The sequence below is a fragment of the Dama dama genome, chromosome 23 (assembly GCF_033118175.1).
Source record: "Dama dama isolate Ldn47 chromosome 23, ASM3311817v1, whole genome shotgun sequence".
NCBI lineage: Eukaryota > Metazoa > Chordata > Mammalia > Artiodactyla > Cervidae > Dama > Dama dama.
The window spans coordinates 12,658,150-12,685,954 of record NC_083703.1 but is presented as its reverse complement, the minus strand read 5'-3'; the positions used below and the strand labels follow the sequence as shown (position 1 = coordinate 12,685,954).

Sequence of the window (27,805 nt, the reverse complement as noted above, 5' to 3'; positions counted from 1 at the left end):
TGCTGAGTCATATGGCAGTTCTATTTCCAGCTTTTTAAGGAGTCTCCACACTGTTCTCCATAGTGGCTGTACTAGTTTGCATTCCCACCAACAGTGTAAGAGGGTTCCCTTTTCTCCACACCCTCTCTAGCATTTATCGCTTGTAAAGTTTTGGATAGCAGCCATTCTGACTGGCGTGTAGTGGTACCTCATTGTGGTTTAGATTTGCATTTCTCTGATAATGAGTGATGTTGAGAATCTTTTCATGTGTTTGTTAGCCATCTGTATATCTTCTTTGGAGAAATGTCTGTTTAGTTCTTTGTCCCATTTTTTGATTGGGTCATTTATTTTTCTGGAATTGGGCTGCAGGAGTTGCTTGTATATTTTTGAGATTAATCCTTTTTCTGTTTCTTGGTTTGCTATTATTTTCTCCCATTCTGAAGGCTGGCTTTTCACTTTGCTTATAGTTTCCTTTGTTGTGCAAAAGCGTTTAGTTTCATTAGGTCCCATTTGTTTATTTTTGCTTTTATTTGCAATATTCTGGGACTTTCTTCGTCTTTTGGCCACCACCATTTTGGACTCCTTTTTCCTATTCTTCCTACTCTAACTAACATCCCCATCTCAAGAGACAGGAGGCCCGTTTCTTAGGGAATAGAGGCGTCAAGCTCTCTCTGGCTATTTCCTGCTGAGTCGGGACGGCGAGGGGCGCTGGGCCTTCCCTTCTTGCTAGTCTGAAGCCTCAGAGTCCTTATAATGGTGTTCGTCTAAGGGTGAGTGATGTTTTCCATGGTTGGGTGTAATTTTATGTATCCTTTTTGAACTGGCATTGCATGTTGAGACAAAATGGGTTAAACAATCAATAATACGTGGAGCAGTCCTAGGCAGCATCAATGATAACAGGGATTAGTAGGGGCATTAGCCAACTCCAAATTCCCCATCCCCCAGAGAGAGATTGTAGCCACCCCGAGAGCTCTGCAGCTCCTTCTTTGAGATCCCGTAGGATCTGAACGTTTTTCTTGAGGACTGTGAGACTTTCTTTAACTTAGCTGGAGATATTTACCCAGAAACAACATGTCTCACTCAAGATGCTTCAGGTCCCTCCTTGTTCAGGGATCAGGAGATCTATCTCCTGTCTATTTTGGAGTACAGCCCCTGCCAAACAGTGTTGGCTCTTTAGAGCTACCCTGAGAAATCTTATCCCCAGAAACTTAATTTTGGGGGTTATCATTAGAATGGCACTCATTTGTAGTCCTGAATAGGCATCTGAGATCTCCCACTCCTGTTTTGCCCCCTGGTTCCTTCATCCTACAGAGTTTTACATGGTTATGTATTCTTTTCCACCAGTCAGGTACTCCTATCCACTCTCAGCTGGTGTTCTGCATGCACTTCTGTGTCTGAAGGTATCTTGCTGTTGTATCTGTGGAGAGAGATGTACTCCACGTCCACCTCTCCTCCGCCATCTTGCTCTCTCCTCTTTCGGGATATTTTAAATAACATTTTAAAACGGTATTTCCAAGCCAAGGAAACATGCCTTTGCTTTTAGATTATTGACTATTCTTAATGGTGCATTTCCATCAGATTGGGTTGGGCTAATCAGGAATTCGATAATTGGTCTTTGATTTGTTAGTGATTGTTCAAACAACTTTCAAAAAACAGTTAAGAATACTGGGATACAAATTAGCCCACGAGCAGCTCCAAATACCACCACAAGAAACAATCTTAAAAAATGTCCTGAAGATGTATGCTTTAGCTGCAGACAGGACACACACACCTATTATTGTTGAAAATGCACTTGGTAACACAGGGTGGCCTAGCAGATACAATGCCTCAATGGTTTTTCAGTTTACTGAGGGCTCTGAACTGGAAATGAACACATAGGAAATGTGAGCAGAAAAGTCAAAGGAAAACCCTATACAAATGACAAGATTAATCATGGCTATGGAATCGAGATTGACATTCCAGAAGGCCATGTAACCCATGAGGCCCATAATCACAGAAGCAATTGCAAAAGTTACCTACAAGGAACACAGCGGATGAGGAATTAACCATAAGGAAACAATGAACATTGCTGTTGATGCAACAGTCACATTTTGAACAATGTTTTCTAATATTGCAGAATACTGATCCAAATATATGAAAACCTGGTTGTATACCATTAGGGGAACTTCACACTTCTTGGCCATGTCTCGGAACTGGTGTAACATCAGTTTCTTATTGGTTGAAGAAGACATACTCATGGTTTGAATGAAGGCCTGGGAACAAATGATTTCCCGTGATGATGTAATATTAATGTTATACAGAAAAAGTGGAAATTCCTGTTAAAAAGTGCATTTATTGCTTAGAAAAGCTGTCTTATCATATATCTTGATGGAGGTTTTCCATATATTATATATATTCTCATAACCAAAACTCTGTAAGATTTTTATATACATACTCACTGTTTTCAAAATCTGCCAGACATTTTTCCAATTTTTTATCCCAGTAGTCAAGAATCTCAGTAATGATAACCATAACCCTGGGACCATAACTTGAAAAATAGTCTTCTTCTACATTACAATATTGTGTGGTGTAAGAGTCGTCACTTACCAAATTTCGGAGGTCTAAACCTTCCTGCACTCAGAAACACCCATATACACTACTTATGATGTACGAAGTATAGGAGCACTGCAAAAAACTTGGACTCGGTGCCTGTGAGAAAAGGACTAAAATATTTTCTAAAGAACAGATTCACTGGATTCCATATGTAAAATAGATAGCCAACAGGGATTTGCTGTACGGCTCAGGAAACTCAAACAGGGGCTCTGAACCAACATAGAGGGGTGGGGTTGGGAGGGAGTTTCAAAAGGGAGGTGATATTTGTATACCTATGGCTGACTCATGTTGAGGTTTGACAGAAAATAACAAAATTCTGTAAAGCAATTATCCTTCAATAAAAAATAAATTGAAAAAGGAATAGATTCATTGGATGGATATAAGCTTTATGTTCATCTTGGAGAAAATTACCTGGGAGGCAAAAGGACTTTTTTAACGAGGAACATTTTTGGTCAGGAGTTTCCTGCTTCTTCAGCCACCATAGACAGACTACTTCTCTTTTACCATCCATGGCCATAAGTGCTCCAAAACAGATGATGTTATGAAAATAACAAGGGAGCAGGATTGTTCCTATATAAATGCAAAAGTATTGTACGGACCTGAAAGAGGTCAGGTTCTCTTTATTATTATGAGAGAGGTCATAATTCCTTTATAGAAGGTCAGGACATTGGTGATGGTGGTGATTGTAATGGATACTGCCACTTTTGAATAGACATTGGACATTGGCTTATACTATCCGTGAGGCTGGTCTTCTGGCAGGCAGAAATCATGATAAACATGTCATCGACTCCAACACCTGTTAGAGAAAGAGACAGTCTCCGCATTTTTTAAACATCCCTTTAAAATTAACAAGATCAACTCAAATGGTTTTCTTTGCCTGTCAAGGTCTCACTGATCTTGCGGTGTGCTTGTGTGAATGAATGTCATGTCCTGTGCAAAGCAAGTGATGAGTCCTGCACTGGGGTTTTGTGGTGCCTTATAATGACTGAAGCCAGACCCCAAAATGGAAGCCTTGTCAGGGTTTATATACCGACTTCCCAATGCCAAGAGGCACCCAACATCCCTGCGAGGGGAAGAGCCAGAAATGGGCGATGCGCCTGGACCAAATTTTCCGTTCTTGGTCACCTTTTCCTGGTCTCTTTGACCATTCCATAATTGCCCGGGGAATTAGAACTACTAACCTAACCTGTCGGATCATAAACTTTCAAGGGACTTGTGATCCATGCCGTTACTCTGTACTTTTACTTAGACCTCAAACTATATGGATGGAAGCGCCTAGCATTGCTAGGAGCTGGAAGTTACAAGAGCACGTTTGGGAGCAAGGCGGAGCTCTAGTTCCAGGAACGTCTCTCAGGCTAGAGGTCATTCTCTTGGCTGGCTGCCTCAGGGTCCAGAGTCCTAAAGGTAAGTCTTTGTCATGGCTGTGCCTCTGATCCATGTGGGTAGAAGCCTTGCTGGTGACCATGAGATTTTTGAATACACAGATCGGGACTTGCAGGATCTGGTCAGCTTGGAATTGTGGTGGGCTTCCTTTGGTAGTGCTAGCTCTTAGCAGACCAGAGAAAGCTCTCCAATAGCTTGTGTCTCAACTCCCTAGATATTGCTTTTGTGGAATCTGTGGGAATGAACTGGACGGATTGGCCCTAGTAACTTGAGGACCAAAATCACTTTTTCCTCACTGGTTGACCCTCCACTCCCCCTTTTGCTATCACATATACTGGTGTGGTGACACTCAGAAGAGACATCTTGGATTTTTTGTTCATCTCTTTATAACTCAAAGCTTCTATTGTGGTCAGGACTGTATTCGGGAATGTGCACAGGCACATGGAACATGGATGCTTCCCCTAGAAAGGTAGCTTGGGAAACATCCAGGAAAGCTACTCTGCTCCACCCTAGGTGGCATCAGAGGAGGAACGACTATCAGACAAAGGTCTTAATGGTGAGGAACTGGACATCAGTCTGGGATGCCATCAGGTCTACCCTGGTGCATCTCCACCCCACCTTGGTGGTTGAACTGGGAGTGGCGGATAAGTCACCTGTGTCAGTAAGGGACAGACTAAGTCCAACCAGGGAAGGAAAGCTTCGGTGGAACGTCTGTCTACAGCCCCATCTAGAGCAGGGAGGGGCACCTCCGGTGGAAAGAAGCCACGGCTGTGGATGCTGCTTTTTTCTCTCTTACAGATGAGAGCTAGCAGATCCAGAACCACCTCTTTAAAATGGTTTTTTCAAAACGGGGATAAATTTGATTCCCAGAGTTTAACAAAGACATGCCTGATCTTTTTCTTTGATACCGAATGACCATGGTATCCTTTGGAAGATGGGGAAGAGTGGTCGGCTGAAGGGTCTCAATTATAATATTGTTTTACAATTAGATCAGTTCTGCAGAAAACAAGAGAAATGGGTAGAAGGCCATATGTGTTGCTCTGTATCTCGCTGCGAGACATGCCAGACTTATGTCCTAAGGGTGCAAATTTTGGTGTGAAACCTTCAGCTGCCTCCTCTTCTCTTACTTTGCCCCTGTATCTGGGGCTCCCAACGAAACAGGCTGAGTCAGGGCACCCTTCCAAAAGGGGTTGCCTCAGTCTCAGTAGAAACTGAAACAGTCCCAATTCATAGAAGCCTTTACAGGACTAACTTTATGGCCTTACTTGGAGAGATGTAACGTATGTCTTGGGACAGATGCTGACTCCTGACTCGAGAACTTGAGTTTTGGGAGAAGCTACTACTTTTGGAGATGAATGGCTTAAGCATGAGACATGGGGAAGGAGGGAACACAAAATAGCCCTCCTCCCTCCTGGGAGCCAAGCAGTTCCCATGATGAGCCAGACTGTGACTATAGCATGCCTAAACGAAGGTGGAATCAGAACAACTTTGCCAGGTGTATTCTTGAAGGACTCAAGCGAGTGCCCACGAAGACTTTAAACTATGCTAAGTTGGCTGACACAGAACAGGGAGAGAAGAAAGCTCCTGATAAATTCCTAGATAGACTACAAGAGGCTCTCTGCAAGTTTACTGACTTTTATCCCAAAAGTACAGAGGGAGGAATAATCTGAAAGATAGATTTCTCACTCACTCAGCTCCAGGTATCTGTCATAATTTATGAAAACAAGCGTTTGGACCAAATCAGTCTTTAAGATACTGTTACAACTGGCTCAGACGGTATATCATGGTAAAGAATACGGGGAGGAAAGTAGGGGAGGGGGAAACTGGCAAAAGAATGAAGCCCCAACAATGGCTGTTAGAGCCACTCTGAAACAGACTGAGGAAAAGTGCCCCGAGTAACCCAGGTGAAAAGGGGTGGACTTGTTATTACAGTGGAAAGGAGAGACATCTCATCCTGGATTGCCCTCAAGCATCTAAGCTGCACCTGGCTCCATGTCAGGTCTATAACATGACCACACCTGAGGAGAGATTACCCTCTGAGACATAAGCCCCAGGGGTTGGACTCTCAAGGCAATCAGGACTGAAAGTGCCTGGCGGTCCCTACACGAGCTCCCATTCTAATTACACCTGTGGAACCCTGGGGATTTATAACTCTGGGGGGTGGGGGCGCGGGCGGGGGCAATTGATTGCTTTTCTTCTCGACACTGGGGCAATTTTCTCTGTGCTCACTGAAGACCCTCGTCTGCTTTCCTTCCAATCCACTACTGTAATGGGACTGTCAGGATGAGCCAAATGCTATTATTTCAGTCATCTTTTAAGCTGCAACTGGGGCTCCGTGCTGTTTTTCTCACGAGGTTCTGATGGAGCTGGAGGCTCCCTCACCCCTTAAAGGAAGGCATATACTGAACATGGTCCAGGCCTCTGTTTTCATGAATGTGGAGCCTTCTTCTTTTAAGTGAACAAAATGTAAATCCTAGAGTATGGGCTGGTGGAAAAACTGTGGATTGAGCACAAAATGCTGTTCCTGTTGTTATCAAGCTCAAAACCCCTCACCTATTTTCACATCAAGAGCAGTATCCACTAAATCCTGAGGTTAAGGAATGGGCGAAACTTTACTGTACTGACTTCTCATCATGTAAGTGGGATCTTAAACTCTAAAGTTCAGAGCAACAATGTTCTGTCTTAAAGTTACTGTAACTCAAGGGGTGTCAAAAGTTCTAGGAATAGAATATTACATACCCTGTTCCTGGAGAACCCAACGTTCAGGAAAGGTTGAGAAGGCTAATGCCGTTATTAAACGACAGCCATGGAAGCTAACTCAGGAAACGCAGGACAGTTGGTTTAAAGTTTTACCCATGACTCCAACGAGGGCTTGAACTGCCTCTAAGAAGAAGGGACTGTATGAGACTGTTTTCATGCACAGATATTGTCATAGATCCTGAAACCTTAGAATTAACTATGTGCCTCAGCTTTCAACTTTTCAACCTCGTCGTCAGGGAAAGGCATTGCATGGTGGGTTTCTCCACTTCAAGGAAAGGACTTTCTTCAGCTCTGCAAATACCTGCACTGACAGCAATTGTATATGATGTCTCGTCTTGATCTGATGACATCTAACAACCCTAAAATGGACTGATGTAACTATGGATATAATGTGACTTTTAATTTTGATTATGTTTTAACTTGGTTTAATGGATATCTTGCCTTACATCTGTAACTGTAAAATGGGGTTTGCTTCTAACCATCTGTAAGCTTCTAAGTTAAAAATGGTTGTCCAGGCTATTACAAGTGCCGCAGCCTCCTCCAACTATTACTCAGGGCCGCTGGAGCAGAGACCCTCAATATGACGGTTAGGAGAATATATTGCCTCAACAACTTAGGGACAATGCCCCTCAACAGCAGGACGTAGTTATGGAATGAAAACGATGGCCCTTTCCCTTGGCAACATGATCCTCCTAAAAGAAATGGGGGGAATGAGAGAGTCAATTCCTAGGTAGGTTGATAAGACAACCAGGGTCCCCGAGGAGGAGAAAGGAGTCCAGAGCCCTCGATAAGGAGAAAGGGATCTGAGGCTCCCAAGGAGAAAATGAAAAACGGTCTTTTCTACATTGCTTTGTCTTAGTGAATATAACAATGCATCTTGCTTGAGGACATGTTTCTCCTTAACAAGAACCTTCTCATTAACCTTGTCATCTTAAAATGTATATTATGGGAGTGGGTCTGGTCAGATCTTTCTATTGTTCATTCTAATCTTGTTCATTTAAGATGTATGTTGTGGGAGTGGGTCTGATAAAAGTATATAAGGTCTTGATAAGACTAGCTAGGGGGGCACTCTGCCTCCCCTTCTGATGTCTATGTCAGAAGCTTTCTCTGTCCCTTTTTATACTTTAACAAAGCTCTGCTACACAGAAGCTCTTGAGTGATCAAGCCTAGTCCCTGGTGGAGAAGAAGCTAAATATTCTTCTTTGGAGATCACGAATTCAACATCATTCACCGTAAGCTATCATACAATTAGCCTGTTCTTGTTTTTTCCTATTCTAAATCACACTGAAATGAACATCCTTATTCTATTTTGGGAGCACCCGTCCAATAATTAGGACGAATTCCCAGAAGTGGAATTGGCAGGTCAGATTCCATTTTAAATTTTTAAGTCTTTGGATTTGTTGCAAAGCTATATTTTAAACATGTACCAATTTACAAATTTCCCTCAGCAGAATGTGTGTTTATTTGCATACAACCTTCCCCAAACCTTCAGTCTTGCTATAATATTCATTAATCTAATAAAAAGAAAAGGTGTCTCACTTTTGGTTTAAGTTGCATCCCTTGATTAATGGAAAGATCAAATATTTCTTTCTTATATTTTCAATGACTAGTGTTTTGGATTCTGTGTGTGTTTGTGCATGAGGGGGTGTGTGTGTGTGAACTACTTGTCCATGTCCCTGGTCTGTGTTTTCCATTTGGGGTACTAGATTTTTCCAACTCTTCAAAGCACATTAGACAGAGGATGAGATGGTTGGATGCAATCACTGACTGAATGGACATGAGTTTGGGTAAATTCCAGGAGTGGGTGATGACAGGGAGGCCTGGCGTGCTGCAGTCCATGGGGTCACAAAGAGTTGGACATAACTGAGTGACTGAACTGAACTGAACTGAAAGGCACATAATTCCATTTGATTTTCTTTTTCTCCTGGTTCCTTATTTTGGATCTGTAGAGTCACCTATATATAACTATTTTGCCTAATCTAACACAATACCCTTCCTTTACCCACCCCACACCCCCACATACACAGTGTGCAGCCTCATGCTTTGTTTTACTCACCTAGAATAAGAAATGCTGAATTTGCAACTATGATCACAAATGGCACTCCAATGTACAACATCAGGCCAAAGCAACTCACCACTGCCAAGGCAGCAGAAATGACTCCAAAGGCTGTGGCCCACATTTTGTTTCGTACACAGTCACACCTGTAAACTTGGAGGGAAAGGTCATGGAACTTGTGGTGGTAGCTTCCATACTGAAATTCCAGCAATTCATAACATTCTTGACTTGAACACCTCTTCAGAGGCCTCTTGCAGAATATTTCCCATACCTGCCTGCTGGAGAACTTTAATTTCCAAGCACTAACCCAGACCAACTGAACAGAAGATGGGGAGGCGGGAGGCGTGGACAGAAAAGTTGGGAATCTGTGCTGTTACCAAACTATACTGATTGGTTCTTATGCAGCGAGCCAAACATGAATCTACCAACTGGACTTCTCAAAACCACAAAGATATACTAAAGCATTGGAAAGAGCTAATTCCACTCTGATCTTCAAAAGAGCGTGAATGGAAGTACGCAGTATGAAAGTGCCCATGGCTAGGTATCTTTTCACCCACTAATGAGTCCAGTTAGCCATAAACACAATCCTAAATATCTCCTGTATGTCAAAGCTGGTTTAATATATATTGTGGCTAACAAAAAGAATGAAAGCCTTCGAAAAGATTTCTGTGGTTCTCCTCTGCTAGAGATGTGTGTCCTAGAAGAGAGGCTCTGTGTGCGTGTGTGTGTGTGTGTGCTCAGTCGATTCAGTCATGTCCGACTGTTTATGACCCTATGGACCCTAGCCCACTAGGCTCCTCTGTCCATGGGAATCTCCAGGCACAATTAGTGGGGTAGGTTTCCATGCCCTCCCTCTAGGGTATATTCCCCACCCAGGGATCAAACCTGCGTCTCCTGCATTGCAGGTGGATTCTTTACCACTGAGCCACCGGGGAAGCCCCAGAAAGGTGGTTACTAATTATGAAAAAAAAAAAAAAAAGTAACATGTACTCCATTTTGAATAACACCTTATGCTGTTTCTTGGTTGGACCAACAAAAATGGGAATATATACACAGCATTTTAAAAAAGACTGAATTTAATACTTTAACTCCCCAACAAGCACAACTTTCCATCTTAAAATATTGACAACAGTCTCTAGGTTTCTGTTTTACTTCACTGCTAACTTCTTCAAAACAAATGACTGATAACTGCCTCTAGAAACTTTTAGTAGAAGAGCGAAACTAAGTTTGGTTTGAAGACTAGCAAAGTCAACTATGGAAGTGGAGCTACTGATTCCCAAAGAGCAAGAATATAACTAAGACCTTGTTCATGCAAGGCCACATTAAAATAACTAAATTTTCCTCTTATTAAAACAGCTATGTGTGTCTGTATTTCACTTTTTCTCAAACTGCTGGTGTTATCAGTTAAACTCAGGTCCCCAAATCAACACACACACACACACAGTATTTTGTTTTGATTACAGAAAAAAATTTGATTACAACCAGTACTTTCTTAAAGCAACAACCTTGGTTTACAGGCGTTTAAGATAAAAGTACCACAGATGAACCTTGAAATCAGAAAGGTTAACAGGATAGAAGCTACATATAACATTTTTATCTCTATTCCCTCTTTCAGGTTTCTGGATTGTTGCTATAAATTTTTCAGAGGATGGGGGGAGTGAACTATATTATCGGCTAGAGGGATTATTTGACTTCGACTAGTTGCTGTGTTGACTCTCTAAATGACCTTTGTTTTAATGTTCAATAGGCAATGGAAGGGAAGACGTGTATATAGAACACTAGTGAAAATAATTGCAGATTTCCTAGTCCCCAAGAAGGACTTTGGTTAAGCAGTTTATCAGAATGACTTAGGAAAATCTTAGAACTTTAGATTCGTGCAATCCTGGAACATAGCTCTGCAGACTCTGATCTACAATTTGTAGAGAAGTTGCAGAATCCATGTATCTAAAAATTTGTACATGTGATTCCCCTGCTCAGGCGGACTTGGGCATCACTGGCAGCAAAATGACCAATCAAAACAGTTCACTAGAAAAACAGAAACTACACATTGAAGAAAGCATAAATCAGAAGTTCCCTGGTTGTCCAGTGGTTAGGACTCCTTGGTGCTTTCACTGCTGGGGCCTGGGTTTGCTCCAGAAAAAGGCATCAATGGATGAAATGAAGGATAATAAGCTATAATATATACATAATATAAACACCCAAACAATAGAAGGAAGTTCTTCCTTGTCAGCAATTATTTTAAATCTAAACAGATTAAACTTTCCAGTCAAAAGGCAGATATTGTCCGAATGGATAAAACAGCATGATTCAACTATATGCTATTTATAAGAGATTCCCTTTAGATCCAAAGACTTAAATAGATCGAAAGATAAGAGGAATGAAATAAATACTCCCTATGAATACTAACCAAAAGAGGCTAGGAGTGCCTATACTGATAACAGAAAACAAAGACTATTTGAAAGAAATTGAAAGGAAGGGAACACTTCCTAACTCTTTTGATGAGGTCCTGTTACACTGATATCAATTCAGACTAAGATATCACAAGGAAGCTACAGATAATACTTCTTATAAATATAGATACAAACATCCTCAACAAAATTCGAGCAAACACAATTCAATAAGCATATTAAAAGGAGCATACATCATGACCATGTGGGATTTACCCAGGAATGGAAGAGTGGTTCAACATGAGAGTATCAAGGTAATACAGCACACTTTCAGAACAAAGGATAAAAAACCATATGAATCTCTCAAAAGGTACAGAAAAGGCACTTGACAAAACTCAATGTCTTTTCATGATAAAAACTCTCAAAAACAAGGAATGGAAGGAAAGTTCCTCAAAATTATAAAGGCAATTATGAAAACTGCACAGCTAACATTATACTCAATGGTGAGAAAAGGAAATCTTTCCCTCTAAGATCAGGAACAAGATAAAGATGCCCACTTTCATCAGTGATATTCAAAGATGTACTAGAAGTGCTAATCAGAGTAATTAGGTAGGACGTTGAAATTAAAGAAATTCAAACTGGAAACCAAGAATTTTAACTATATCTTTTTACAGATTATATGATCATATGTATGAAAACTCCAGTGAATCCAAAGGAAGCTACTCAAGTTAGTAAACAAATTCAGTAAAGCTGCAAGATACAAGATCAACACACAGTTTTCAGTTGTTTCTATCCATGTGCAATGAACCATCCCAAAAAGAAATGAAGAACATGATTTCCTTTAGTGTTTAAAATAATGAAGTACTTAGGAACACAGTTAACCAAAGAAGTGAAAGACTGGTACATGGAAAACTACCAAACATTGGTGAAAGAAACTAAAGAAGACCTAAATTAACGGAAAGACTTTCACAGTCCATGGGGAGGAAGACTTAATATTGTCAAAAAGGACAACCTCGCCTAAGGTGATCTACACATTAATCACAATCTCTACCAAAATTTCAACAGCTTTTTTTTCAGAAATGTAGAGGTCAACATTCAGATTCATATGCAATTAAAGGAGCCCTGGATATTCCAGAATAACCTTAAAAAGAAAAAAAGAAATGGACAACTGAGATTTCCAGATTTCACAAATGTAACAAAGCTACAGAATTTAAAACAGAGTGGTACTAGTATATGGACGGACATATAGACCAATGGAGTAAAACTGAGCCTCTAGAAATAAATCCATATATCTACAGCCCATTGATTTTTGACAAGGATGCTAAATCCACTCAACTGGGAAAGAGCAGTCTTTTCAACAAATGGCACTTGGATGACTGGATTTCGACATGTACAAGAATGAAGTTGGACCCCTACTTCACATCATATACAAGTATGATTAAAAATCACAACCACCTAAATATTGCAGCTAAAACCATAAAACTCTTGAAGGAAACAAAGTAAATGCACACAACCTTACTTGTTGATGGAAGCTTAGATATAACACCAAAAACACAAGTAAAAAAAATAAAAATAAATAAGTTGAATTTCATCTTAATTAAAATCTTTGTACATTAAAGGGCATTATCAAGAAAGTAAAGAGATAATCTCCAGAGTGAGAGAAAATATTTGCAAATTATATAACTTGATAAGGATTTAATATCTACGACATCTACTCATCAACAACAGAAATCAACAACAAAGGGACAAACAACTTCACTAAACATGAACAAAGGTGGGAATTCCCTGGTAGTCCAGTGGTCTTTCACTGCCAAGGGCCTGGGCCCAAGTTCAAGCATTGGTTGGGGAAATAAGATTCTGCGAGCCTTGGGGCACAGCCAAAAAGAGGGCAAAGGACTTGAATAGACAGTTCTCCATACAGGATATGCGTGTAACCCCAGTCACTCAGCTGTCTGATTCCTTGTGACCCCTAGCCACCAAGCGAAATTTTCAGACAATAATACTGAAGTGGGTTACCGTTTCCTTCTCTAGTGGATCTTTCCAGCACTGGGATCGAAACCAAGTCACTTGCATCTCCTGCACTGGCAAGCAGATTCTCTACCTCTGCGGCACCTGGGGAGCCCCAAAGAAGATACACAAATAACCAATACAAACATTAAAAAGATGATCATGGTTAGAATGTGGAGAAATTGGAAAACTTACACATTGCTGGTGGGATATAGTATGGTGTAGCCTCTGTGAAAAATAGTTTGATGCTTCTTCAAAAAGCTAACTAGTGGATTATCATACAAGCCACTAATTGCACTCCTAGGTATATACTGCAAAGAACTGAAAATGGCCTTAAACAGAAATGAGGACACTATGCTTCACTGCAGCATTATTCACTATAGCCACAATGTAGAATAAGAAAGCCTTCCTCACCGAACAATGCAAAGAAATAGTGGAAAACAATAGAATGGGAAAGACTAGAGATCTCTTCAAGAAAATTAGAGATACCAATGGAACATTTCCTGCAAAGATGGGCTCAATAAAGGACACAAATGGTATGGACCTAACAGAAGCAGAAGATATTCAGAAGAGGTGGCAAGAATACACAGAAGAACTGTACAAAAACCTTTATGACCCAGATAATCACGATGGTGTGATCACCAAGCTAGAGGCAGACATCCTGGAATGTGAAGTCAAGTGGGCCTTAGAAAGCATCACTGTGAATAAAGCTAGTGGAGGTGATGGAATTGCAGTTGAGCTAGTTCAAATCCTGAAAGATGATCCTGTGAAAGTGCTGCACTAAATATGCCAGCAAATTTGGAAAACTCAGGAGTGGCCACAGGACTGGAAAAGGTCAGTTTTCATTCCAATCCCTACGAAAGGCAATGCCAAAGAATGCACAAATGACCACACAATTGCACTCATCTCACACGCTAGTAAAGTAATGCTCCAAATTCCCCAAGCCAGGCTTCAGCAATATGTGAACTGTGAACTTCCAGATGTTCAAGCTGGTTTTAGAAAAGGCAGAGGAAACAGAGATCAAATTGCCAACATCAGCTGGATCATCGAGAAAACCAGAGAGTTCCAGAAAAAAAACCTATTTTTGTTTTACTGACTATGCCAGAGCCTTTACTGTGTGGATCACAATAATCTATGGAACATTCTGAAAGAGATGGGAATAGCAGACCACCTGAACTGCCTCTTGAGAAACCTGTATGCTGGTCAGGATGCAACAGTTAGAACTGGACAGGCTGGATCCAAATAGGAAAATGAGTATGTCAAGGCTGTATCGGAGAAGGCAATGGCAACCCACACCAGTACTCTTGCCTGGAGAATCCCAGGGATGGAGGAGGCTGGGGGGCTGCGTCTATGGGGTCACACAGAGTTGGACACGTCTGATGCGACTTAGCAGCAGCAGCAGTGAGGCTGTATATTGTCATGCTGATTATTTAACTTCTATGCAGAGTACATCAGGAGAAGCTCTGAACTGGATAAAGCACAAACTGGAATCAAGATTGCTGGGAGAAATATCGGTAACCTCAGATATGCAGATGACACCCCCCTTATGGCAGAAAGTGAAGAAGAGCTAAAGAGCCTCTTGATGAAAGTGAAAGAGGAGAGTGAAAAATTGGCTTAAAACTCAACATTCAGAAAACTAAGATCATGGCATCCGGTCCAAACACTTCATGGCAAATCGATGGGGAAACAGTGGAAACCGGGTCTGACTTTATTTTGGGGGACTCCAAAATCACTGCAGATGGGGATTGCAGCCATAGAATTAAAAGATGCTTACTCTTTGGAAGGAAAGTTATGACCAACCTAGCCAGCATATTAAGAAGCAGAGACATTACTTTGTCAACAAAGGTCCATCTCGCCAAGGCTATTGTTTTTCCAGTAGTCATGTATGGATGTTAGAGTTGGGCTGTAAAGAAAGCTGAGCACTGAAGAATTGATGGTTTTGAACTGTGGTGTTGGAGAAGACTCTATAGAGTTCCCTCGGACTGCAGGGAGATCCAACCAGTCCATCCAAAGGAGATCAGTCCTGGGTGTGCAATGGAAGGACTGATGGTAAAGCTGAAACTCCAATACTTTGGCTACCTAATGTGAAGAGCTGACTCATTGGAAAGGACCCTGATGCTGGGGAAGATTTAGGGCAGGAGGAGAAGGCGACAACAGAGGATAAGATGGTTGGATTGCATCACCGACTTAATGGACATGAGTTTGGATAAACTCCGGGAGTTGGTGATGGACAGGGAGGCCTGGTGTGCTGTGATTCATGCGGTCGCAAAGAGTCAGAAACGACTGAGCGACTGAACTGAACTGAAAACGTAGAAATATTTCAAGTGCTCATCAACAGATAGGTAGAGACCAAACATCTGAGATCAAGGTATTGCAGGGCTGGAGTCCGTCCAGAGATTCCAGCATCAAGTTCTGTCTTTTCAAGCTTCTGGGGTTCCAGGCATCCCCAGGCTTACAGCTGCATCCCTGCTATCTCTGCCTTCATCTTCATGTGGCTTCTCCTCTGTGTTGTGTCTCTCCTCTTTTGTCTCTTGTAAGGATGCTGTTAGCTGGATTGAGGGCCACTGTCACCCAAGATCTTCTCACCTCGAGATCCTCCACATCTATGGAGACACTTTCCCCAGATGTAGTCCTGGTCTCATGTTCTGGGGGGACACATCTTTTGGGGCCACCATTCAATCCATTTTCTATATATAAAGTAGCCCTCATTTTAGGAGATTACTAAGGTCACATATAGACTGGCACAAACAGCCTTGTCAGTGGGTTGTCAGAAGAATGAGGACGCTGGAATCACTTGGAATGGATCTAGGCCTGGCTTCATCAGGTGAGGGGGAAATCACAGGGAGGAGAGCATCATGGGTCTTGTTTTTGTTTCCAAAATACCGCTTTGGGTTGGCATGTGAGATGCACCATGGGGGCATGGTGCGTTTTCCGCGCCTGATGGGGGTATTGGGCTTGGGCCAGGGCTGCGGGTGTCAAGGGGAATTAGTGTGGAGACTTGTCATAGGTTCTGGAGGAGGGGCTGACAGTCACTCAGGCACATGGAAGTGGGAGCCTGAGAGGCACAGTGTTTCCATGCCCAACTTGGGTCCACCCGCCCAAGTGCAGTAAAGCCAGTCTTCTGACACCAGGCTGTGGTGAAGGTAAGTGAAATGTTCATTGTAAAAGCAGCAATATGTAGTGGACAGATGGTTTGTGATTTAAAACCCTAAAGTCCTTCAAGGGTTTCAGCAAAGCAATTGCAAAGGACAAGTGAGGGAGGGGGGGTCACAGGTGTCAAGTTAAAAACATGGACAATGTGAGAGTTGCAAGTTAAGTTATATTTGGGCAAAATGAAGACTGTGGCCCAGAAGATAGCAAAACTGCTCCATAGAGGCAGGGGGGACAGTATAGATTTGATTTTGGTAAAGGAGGAATACATGCAATCGAGTGTATGTATATATATATATATATATATATATATATATATATATTTATAGAAAGTTTCTGCCAGTCTCATGAAGCTTCTGCAAGCCATGAGAAACTGTCATCACCATGAAGGATTTTAGTGCTTTTCTGTATGATGAGATACAAGAAGTGAGCTTATAAAATCACCTCCTGAGAATATCTACCTGAAGACCTGTCCTGCCAGTTCCCTGCTTCCCCAGAGCACAGAGTGCCTTATTTCTGCTCTCCACCCTGAGCTCCTTTCAGGGGATGCTGAAGGTCAACAGCTACAGCAGCACATGATTGAATCCTGGTAGAGGTAGATGGAAAGTGCCCATGGCAAGTGTCTGTCTGTAGCTGACACAGGGCACATGATCAGCTGGTACACAGTTCTCGGTTGATGGTAAGGTAGCACACAGTTAACATAAATTTTTAGGCCCCAGTAGCTCCGGGGCAATGTGTTCATGATCACCAGGTAGTTAACTTCTTCCCTTTGGTGCCGGTTTTAGCATCTGTAAAACAACTCAGGAAGTATGCATTGGAGACCCTTAATCTAGACATTTCAGAGAAGGGCTACAGCAGAGGATATAGGGGAAGGAGTCTGTCCTGGGAAAACCCCATAGAGTCCTTTTTGGTTACACCAGGTATCTGAGCTCAGCAACCCTGGAAGATGGGGCTGCCTCCTGGGTGTGGGGAGCATCAGGATCACAGTCCTCTGAGGGGCCAGTTAGCCCCCGAAGTGAGATGGGGATGCACTAGCTGGACAAATGTGGCTGGCCTGGGAGAGGGACCTGGGCTAGAAATGTCACTGGAGTTATCACAGGGAGGAAGAGGAAGAGCCAGGTGGGGGAAAGCGGATCGTAACAGACTCCACGCAGGTGACTGTGGTCCTGATGGAAGCAGTTCAGTTCAGTTCAGTTGCTCAGTCGTGTCTGACTCTTTGTGACCCCATGGACTGCAGCACGCCAGGCCTCCCTGTCCACCACCAACTCCCGGAGTTTACTCAAACTCATGTCCATTGCGTCAGTGATGATATCCAACCATCTCATCCTCTGTCATCCCCTTCTCCTCCTGCCTTCAATCTTTCCCAGCATCAGGGTCTTTTTGCAAGAGTCAGTTCCTCCCATCAGGTGGCCAAAGTATTGGAGTTTCAGCTTCAACATCAGTCCTTCCAGTGAATATTCAGGACTCATTTCCTTTAGGATGGACTGGTTGGATCTCCTTGTAGCCCAGGGGACTCTCAAGAGTCTTCTCCAACACCACAGTTTAAAAGCATCAATTCTTCAGTGCTCAGCTCTCTTTATAGTCCAACTCCCAATCCATACATGACCACTGGAAAAACCATAGCTTTGACTGGTCAGACCTTTGTCAGCAAAGTAATGTCTCTGCTTTTTAATATGCTTTCTAGGTTGGTCATAACTTCCCTTCCAAGGAGCAAGCATCTTTTAATTTCATGGCTGAAGTCAACATCTCCAGTGATTTTGGAGTCCAAAATATAAAGTCTGTCACTGTTTCTACTGTTTCCCCATCTATTTGCCATGAAGGGATGGGATGGGATGCCATGATCTTAGTTTTCTGAATGTTGAGTTTTAAGCCAGCTTTTTCACTCTCCTCTTTCACTTTCCTCAAGAGGCTCTTTAGTTCTTCTTCGCTATCTGCTATAAGGGTGGAGTCATCTGCATATCTGAGGTTATTGATATTCCTCCCAGCAATCTTGATTCCAGCTTGTGCTTCATCCAGCCCAGTGTTTCTCTTGATGTACTCTGCATATAAGTTCAATAAGCAGTGTGACAAGATACAGGCTTGAGGTACTCCTTTTCCTATTTGGAACCAGTCTGTTGTTCCATGTCCAGTTCTATCTGTTACTTCCTGACCTGCATACAGGTTTCTCAAGAGGAAGGTCAGGTGGTCTGGTATTCCCAACACTTTAAATATTTTCCAGAGTTCTTTGTGGTCCACACAGTCAAAGGCTTTGGCATAGTCAATAAAGCACAAGTAGATGTTTTTCTGGATAATGGAAGCAACTCTGAGCCAAAAGGAGAGGCTGTCAGGGGCTCAGCTTCATTCTCTCGCTCCTTTGCTTATCTGTAACTTCCCACTCCTACAGTGAGGAGCCTGGCTTGCGCTATCTGCTGTTTATCAATTTATTTCTCCTCTTCAGATTGTATGTAAGGTGGTTTCAGCAGTGTTAGCTGCTACACCCTGGAAAGAACTCCATAAAATAAAGCCCACTGTTTATGGAAGCCTATTGAAAATAGGACACTGAAAGGTGAACTCCCCAGATTGGTAGGTGCCCAATATGCTTCTGGAGATCAGTGGCGAAATAACTCCAGAATAGAATGAATTCAGAGACGCAGCCAAAACAAAAACAGCACCTAGCTGTGGATGTGACTGGTGATGGAAGCAAGGTCTGATGCTGTAAAGAGTAATATTTCATGGGAACCTGGAATGTTAGGTCCATGAATCAAGGCAAGTTGGAAGTGGTCAAACAGGAGATGGCAAGAGTGAACGTCGACATTTTAGGAGTCAGCAAACTAAAATGGACTGGAAGGGGTGAATTTAACTCAGATGACCATTCTGTCTACTACTGTGGGCAAGAATCCCTTACAAGAAATGGTGTAGCCATCACAGTCAACAAGAGAGTCTGAAATGCAGTACTTGGATGCAGTCTCAAAAAAGACAGAAGGATCTCTGTTCGTTTCCAAGGCAAACCATTCAATATCACGGTAATCCAATTCTATGCCCCGAACTGGAATGCTGAAGAAGCTGAAGTTGAATGTTTCTATGAAGACCTACAAGACCCTTTAGAACTAACACCCCAAAAAGATGTCCTTTTCATTATAGGGGATTGGAATGCAAAAGTAGGAAGTCAAGAAACACCTAGAGTAACAGGCAAATTTGGCCTTGGAGTACAGAATGAAGCAGGGCAAAAGCTAATAGAGTTTTGCCAAGAGAACACAATAGTCACAGCAAACACCCTCTTCCAACAACACAAGAAAAGACTCTACACATGGACATCACCAGATGGCCAACACCGAAATCAGATGGGTTATATTCTTTGCAGCCAAAGATGGAGATGCTCTATACAGTCAGCAAAACAAGACCATGAACTCCTTATTGCCAAATTCAGACTTAAATTGAAGAAAGTAAGGAAAGCCACTAGACCATTCAGGTATGACCTAAATCAAATCCCTGATGATTATACAGTGGAAGTGAGAAATAGGTTTAAGGGAATAGATCTGATAGACACAGTGCCTGATGAACTATAGATGGGGGTTCGTGACACTGTACAGTGTCAGGGAATGTTTGACGGGAGGATTCCTACGTGCTGTCTCTCATGAGTCCTTTGTCCCTCTTCAAGCGGAACAGCACGCTGCTCCCAGGGACTGAGGTCATTGTGTGAGGCAGGCTTGGGTCTCCTTTAGTAAACATTCTCTTTAGGACAAAACTGCTTAGTCTCCTTCCCCTTTCTTGAGAGAGGGTTGTCTCCTGACCTTGTGACTAACATTACCCCTTGTTCCCTTGGTAACAGTTGCTGTACGTTTGGTTTTCTGATCTCTATAATTCCCGAAAGAAGTTTCTTGTACCACAGCTTATATATACTCATAGAAAAATCATTAAAGCACCTTTGCTCCATCAGAGCTTAGGTCCCCAGGTCTTTCTTGTCTCTCTCTCTCTTTTTCTCTTTTACTTTCTTATCGTCAACTCCGAACCACCAGGTTCCGGTCCATTAAAGGACCCCAACAAACAGGGACGGGGATACTGTCCCTACGCCAAGGAACAGGGACACTGGTATACATGGCATATCGGGCGGAGTGATTCAGGGACCTATTGAGGTCGGTAAGCACTAAGGCATGGGTCAAACGGCTGGCCAGCCCCGTTATTTTTCTACTTTACTTCACCATTTGTTTAAATTTCAGGGACTTCTGGTTTCACGCCAATGAATAGAGGCTTGCCTTCAAACAGTAGTTGAACATAATCCTTAGTTTCCTGATAAATGCAGTTTTGATTTAGAAATTTGGCTCCGGGTCAAAGAAAATGTTAAATGAGCAGCCAAACAAGGAAAAAATATTCCACTTGATCTCTAGCCCCTATGGGCTCTTATTAAAGCTGTAATTCTGTCATTTCAAGGTACATTCTAGCCCTTCCAATATTCAGCAACAGACAGAACACTTATTACATAAATATAAATTAAATGATTAAACTTTACAAAAGGCCCAATTAAAACAATACAAAATATCTCAAAATTTTCTTACTAGCCCTGCCCCGGCTGCTCCAAATGCTTCTCCTCTGCCAACAGTCGCAACTCCAAAAGTCTCTCCTTTGTTGGAACCTAATGAAAAGTTATGCTAATTTTTAAACTAGATTAGAAGCTGCTATTTCCCGTACTGTAATCAGAGAAGAAACCAAAAAACAGCTAGAGAAATTACTTGCTTATGAGAATGCAAATCAGAAATGTCAAAGAGCTATAGCTGCAATTTGTGAGACTAGGACTATTATTGATTATTTGAAGGCTTGTCACAATCTAGGGTCAAAAACTTTAAAAATGCAAATACTAGTTGAAACAATGGCTACTACCTTTTAAAAAGGGAAATGAAGGATGCTTTACATGTGGAGATAAAAACCGTTTAAAAAGGGACTGCCCTAAGAAGGCTAATAAAAAAAACCTCCAAAAATTTGCCCTTCCTGTCATAGAGGAATGCACTGGGCCAAAGATAGTAAATTTAAATTTGATACTGAAGGAAAACCTATTCCAGGAAACTCCAAACAGGGGACCTCCCAGGTCCCCTACAACAAAAACCAGGGGCAAATTCTACCTTTTCCCTCAAACCCTCAACGTCCAGCAGTGCTGCCATTAATATACCAGCCCTAAATGATTTTTTCCTTTACCCTTAAGCAGTCCCTTCTAGAATACCTACTGGACTTTTTGGACCCCTGCCCCCACAAACCTTCAGTCTTTTACTTGGCTGATCTAATTTGGCTTCTAAAGGAATTACTGTTCACCCTGGAATAATTGATTCAAATTATAAAAGAGAAATTCAAATTATGGTGTCAGCTCAGATTCTATGGCGATTCAAAAGGGGGGACAAAATTGCTCAATTACTTCTTTTGCCTTACGTTTCTATTAACTCCTCTCATAATGTACGGACAGGCAGATTTGGCAATACAGATCAAAAACAATCCTTATGGACATCATTGGTATTTAAATATGTCCGAGCAAATATAAATATCAAAATTAATGGTAAAAGATTTTCTGGTCTCCTCGGCACTGGATCTAATATTATTATTATTTCCAAACACTTGTGGCCCCAATCCTGACATATACAAAAGGTCTCTTGCCAAATTGCAGGAATTTCTCAAACCAAAGTACAAGAAATTTATCAAAATATTCAAATCTACCCATATGATACAGCAAAAGGCCAACCTACAACATTAAGACCTTATGTGATAGGTGCACCCTTAATGTAATAGGAAGGAACTTACTTATGCAATGGCAAACTCAGATATACATTCCACATTTTTCCTAGGGGTCACTGCTCATTTAACAAACAAAACAATTATTAAAATAACTCAGAAAAATTATGAGCCTATTTAGACAAAGCAATGGCCCCTTACGAAAGGAAAATTACAAAGCTACTAAAGAACTTATAAACACACAATTAAAATTGAACCATATTGAGGAATCTTGCTCTTTTTGGAACTCTCCTATTTTTGTTATAAAAAGGAAATATAGCAAATGGTGTCTCTTAACAGAGTTTAGAAAAGTTAATTCTTTTATTAAACCTATGGGTGCATTGCAACCAGAGATCCCATCACCTACTACTATTCCTCAAAATTGGCACATTATTATTACTGATTCACAAGATTGCTTTTTTAATATACCTTTACACCCTTTAGACCGGGAGAGATTCACTTTCTCTCTCCCTTATCCTAATCATATCGGGCCTCACAAAAGATTTCAGTAGACTTTGTTACCTCAAGGTATGCTTAAAAGTCCTGCTACTGCTGCTGCTAAGGCACTTCAGTCGTGTCCTACTCTATGCGACCCCATAGACGCAGCCCCCCAGCCTCCCCCATCCCTGGGATTCTCCAGGCAAGAGTACTGAAATAAGGTGCCATTGGCGTCTCCATAACAGTCCTAGTACTTGTCAAAATTTTGTAGCCAAGGCTTTACTTCCTATGTCACAGCAATTCCCTCATGCATATATCAGTAATAATATACTATAGCTACAAAAAGGAGAAATGATATTTTTGACACTGAATGGCTATGATATTCTTTAGACTCTGGAGAAAACTGATTAAAATAAAATCTTTTTTGAAATTGCAAAACCGGTTCTTCTTGCACGTGCAGTTAGGAAAAGGTTAACTTGTTAAAATATTTTTTTGGAGCTCCAGTTCTGCCTGGGAAACAAAAATAGGCCTAAGAAAAAACCTTAAGTTAACTCTTATCATGTCCTTGGGATGCACAGCCCACTCTATCTAGGACTCCAGCCATTAACAAATTGGTGGAGCTCAAAATAAATAAATAAAACAAAAGGGTATTTTAAATTTCAAATGGAGAACTATGCCTATGTATCTAAAATTATCTATGTCTCAATGTATGTCTTTGTTTCTGGATAATATAAAGTTAATAAGCTCTATTTAAATTCAACTTCACATGAACTGAAAAGTATTCAATATTAAATATAATGTTTATTTAAATATAAATATAATTTAAATATAATTATTTGTTAATCTAATTAAGACATGTCTTAAGTCATCAACATTATATAATACTTTTGTTATGCCTTGGTTTGGGGTAAACTACGTTTGTCAACAAAAAGGTAACTCTTTATATATATATATACAGATATAGAGATGAGATGAAAACTTTTAGATAAGCTCTATTAGAAATAATTATATTTTTAATAGAATAATCTATTATCTATAATCTAAAACAATCTCTTAGGATTGAAGTGACTTAGGTTGCTGGAGTTGTACTGAACTAAATAGTGGAAGTTTGTTGAATGGCTGGGTCATTTCCAAATGAAGTAGGATTTTGAAGCATTAATTGCTGAACATTGGCTTACTCTTACAAGGGGTTTTTCTTGCAGAAGAGCTGAAGATTTTGAGCTGTTAATGAATATAAATATATATTTGTATAAGAATGGGTATATATAATATAATATGATTTGATAAATATGTTCAACGGTCTATAAAATGCTAACATACAAGACATTTCATGGTTGCTATAGAAAAGTAAAATATATGCTTTTAATAGAAAGATATAAGAAATGGCAAATAAAATGATGAATACAAAAATATTTTTTTAATTGTTGAAACATATATTATAGAATAAAGTAATATTTGCATAGGCTTTGCTAGGCTAGTTTTTCATTGTCGTTCTAGCTACAGCAAATGTCCTTTCTCCAAATTAGGCCGAATTAGAAACAAAAGAAAAATTCTGGGAAAACAATATTTAACAGAATTAACTTTGGTCAGCAGATACATTCAGACTGCAAATATAATAGAAAATGCAGTTGAAATGCTTGGGTGGATCACAATGAAAACCACAAAGTATGATGTGTTTATTTGAAATAAACATTGCATTTGTTTATTGTGCTAGCATATTTTGTTTTGGCCTTTTAACTTTTAGGGATGTTTAGTGCTGGAATTTTAGAAGGGCTTGTGACAAATGAAGAAAAATTTTATGGCAAATAGATGTAACTCATTGTCCTGAACTTTCTTCCTCTTCCTTCTTACATGTCTCGATCAATACAAATTCTTCTTTTCTAGGGACAACACCTCTCTAAGGTAAGACTACACAACATGTTACAACCCACCTATCAACTTACTTCATGATAATGAGAACACCTAATCCTATAAAAACAGACAATGACTCTGCCTATATTTCTAAGCAGTTTAAACAATTTTTACATTCATTCTCTGTTAAACAGATTGCAGACATTCCTTATAGTCCACAAACACAAGACATGATTGGACAAACACATTACACACTGTAACTGCAAATAAAAAATTAAGTAAGAGGAAATACACAGGAACACTTTTGTCTTCCTTGTCCAGAGCAAACTTTACTAGATTCTGGTGTAATGTAGTCTTTAAGCCTATAACTATTGTTGGTGTGACTTTATTTCTGTTTCCAATCTGTAAGATTCTTAAAGCAGGGTGAGAATGGCATAAAAAAAAGACACCATTTCCCGAATGGATTATTTGTTCCTAAGAATATCAGAAATGTGGAATGTTCACCTTCTTTTCAGGTCTGTCTTGAAAGTATAATCATCTTCTTTAACACACTGAACAGTGAGATTCAACAGTTGCTAAGCTGCATTTCTTTTTCAAGGACAAGGTCAAATATATTTGGATGTGAGCAACATTTCATTTGTCAAGTTGTTCTGCATCACCTTTTCAATAATTTCACTTAGGAAAAAATATTTGAATGGTTACTCCTAATCCTTTGCCCCAAATAACACAAACCACAGCCAAATACCAAACAGACTTCTGAATGATTTCTTTCTTTTGGACTGAAATATTTCCTAAGAATGTTTTCATCATTATCGCTTTCCTTTCTTTTTATAACTATTGTTAATATAGCCTTATTTGTTTTAAACTTTTTAAACTTACCACAAAGAGAGGTTTTGACAAAAGGAAAAAACAAAAAACAAACAAAAAAAGGAAGTTTTGAAACATTAAAGGACACCTCCTTTCCTTTGCCCATTTGATATCAAGACGGGTTAACTAATCAAGGGAAATCTAAGAAACTAATCTTAGAGGGAAAGGGTATGCTTCTATTTCTCCAGATGGATCCAACGAGCTCACATGACTTCCTCTTCAGAAGATTCAACCTAAGGGGGCCCGCAGCATTCAGACTAGAGATGAAACAGCAAAAAACCCAGGAAGAAAGAATTCCAATACAAGCCATGGCGACATTAAAAATTTCCCAAAAACGCCGCACTCGACGTCATCGACCTTATGATCTCCCTACTTGGGGACAGATAAAAACCCTTACTAATCAAACTGAAAATCTGATTTCTCAACAGGGAATGCCTCGGAATCCTGAAAATATTTTTCTTCGCTATGCTTGCTTTGCTTGCTTTTGCTACCCCTGCTCAGGCTGACTTGATTGATCACACTTACTGGGCTTATATACCTAACCCCCCCTTTTTTATTGTAGGTTGTAAAATGGACAGATATAGGACCAATCATATCCACTAAATGAGTCAACACATATGCCCCCTCCTTGGAACTTGGAGGGGCCCTCTCATCCTGAAGAAAAAGAAAAACTAGTTAATATCTTTCTAGGTTATGAAATCCTTCCTTTGTGTATGGGTATAACAGAAATATGCATAAACGTTAGCCGACAAACTTAGGCCTTCCCCTGACTCCAAAAGACGACTTTCTGATGCTTCTTGCATTACTTACTGCTCTTTCTTTGTCCATGAATCATGTTTATACTACTAAAACTTTAAGAAAAGAATTAAAGAAAATCAAAGAACACTATGCAAAGTCTTTACTAAGAAAAACTTTAAATATATTCCTGTTCATTAAGACAGATGTCAGGCAAAATCAAGAAAATTAATGTTTATAGCTAATCATACAATTGTCAGTTGGGGACCCCATAGTATGTGGTTATTGAACTGCTCAGATGATATTAACAATACTATGAATGATTATATTACTCAAGTAACATGGAAGGTTACTAATACTACAGTGGAACATTACCATGACAGAGGACTTCTTGGCCAGCTTGACGATGGAATGGCCCCCACCTCGTCCTCGAATCATCCTTGATAAACAGATTGGGCCTAAACAATGGGACATCTGAAAACTTGCTGCAAACACCGAAGAACTTGGGACTTGGACCAGACATTTCACAGGGACCAATCATAGCTATAGCAATTATTTCTTTCACTATAATCAATCATATTTTATACAAGCCTATGTTCCACTTCCTTTTGTTGTAGCTATAGGAAATTTACAATTCAATAAGACTTTACGTTCTGTAACTTGCATATATTGTAAATTATATACTTGTCTTAACTCCTCTGTTTCCTTAAAAAATGACTCCCTTTTGACTCTTCGATCTCGACATAATCTATGGTTACCAATAAATCTCCAATGGCCCTGAGAAGAAGGTCCCAAGGCTAGACTTGCTTCCCAGTTATTTATTAAATTTCTCTAGTGATCTAAACGATTCACTGGATGGCTGATTTTTGGCATTATAGGATTAATAACTATTTGCACCATTGCTGCCATCACTAGCGTTACTTTACAAACCTCAATTCAAACACATAATTTTATCCAAAATTGGACTAAAGATGCTCATACTATGTGGGCCACTCAGGCTCAAATAGATGAGGATATTAAAAAAGAAATACAGGAACTGAGAACAGCCATCAAATGGGTTGGAGATCAATGAACAGATGTACAAAAACAGATGATGCTAAAATGTGACTGAAATTCTACTCAATTTCATGTTACTCCTGTTCATTTCTATAATAGTGGCTACAACTGGAAACAAATCAAGTTTCATTTACAAAACATATGATAATGCCTCTCTGAATGTACAGTTATTACAAAAAAAAAAAATATGTGAAACCTTTTCTAATAACCTGCCCTCTTCCACTAGTATGAGAACTTTAGCTAAACAATTAGCTGATCAATTATCTGGGCTAGACCCACATGGATGGTTTCAAAGCCTTACTCATAGCATTGGGTCTAGAACTATAATTTTGGTGATTGTCTTAACAATTATATTTGTTGTCTACTGTTGCCTTCATGCAAAGATTGTCAAAACTGAACAAACTCTGATGGTCAGAACTCTTCTTACAAATATTATAAATAAATAAGGGGGAATTGTCAGGGAATGTTTGACGGGAGGATTCCTACGTGCTGTCTCTCATGAGTCCTCTGTCCCTCTTCAAGCGGAACAGCATGCTGCTCCCAGGGACAGAGGTCATTGTGTGAGGCAGGCTTGGGTCTCCTCTAGTAAACATTCTCTTTAGGACAAAACTGCTTAGTCTCCTTCCCCTTTCTTGAGATATGGGTTGTCTCCTGACCTTGTGACTATCAGTACCCCTTGTTCCCTTGGTAACAGTTGCTGTACGTTTGGTTTTCTGATCTCTATCATTCCCGAAAGAAGTTTCTTGTACCACAGCTTATATATACTCATAGAAAAATCATTAAAGCACCTTTGCTCCATCAGAGCTTAGGTCCC

The 27,805-nt window shown here is 40.5% G+C and overlaps 1 pseudogene; it reads right to left on the bottom strand.

Moving 5' to 3' along the window:
* Positions 1–1,624: 1,624 nt before the first annotated feature.
* Positions 1,625–26,373, bottom strand: LOC133045274 (patched domain-containing protein 3-like; annotated as a pseudogene).
* Between the last annotated feature and the right edge of the window lie 1,432 nt (positions 26,374–27,805).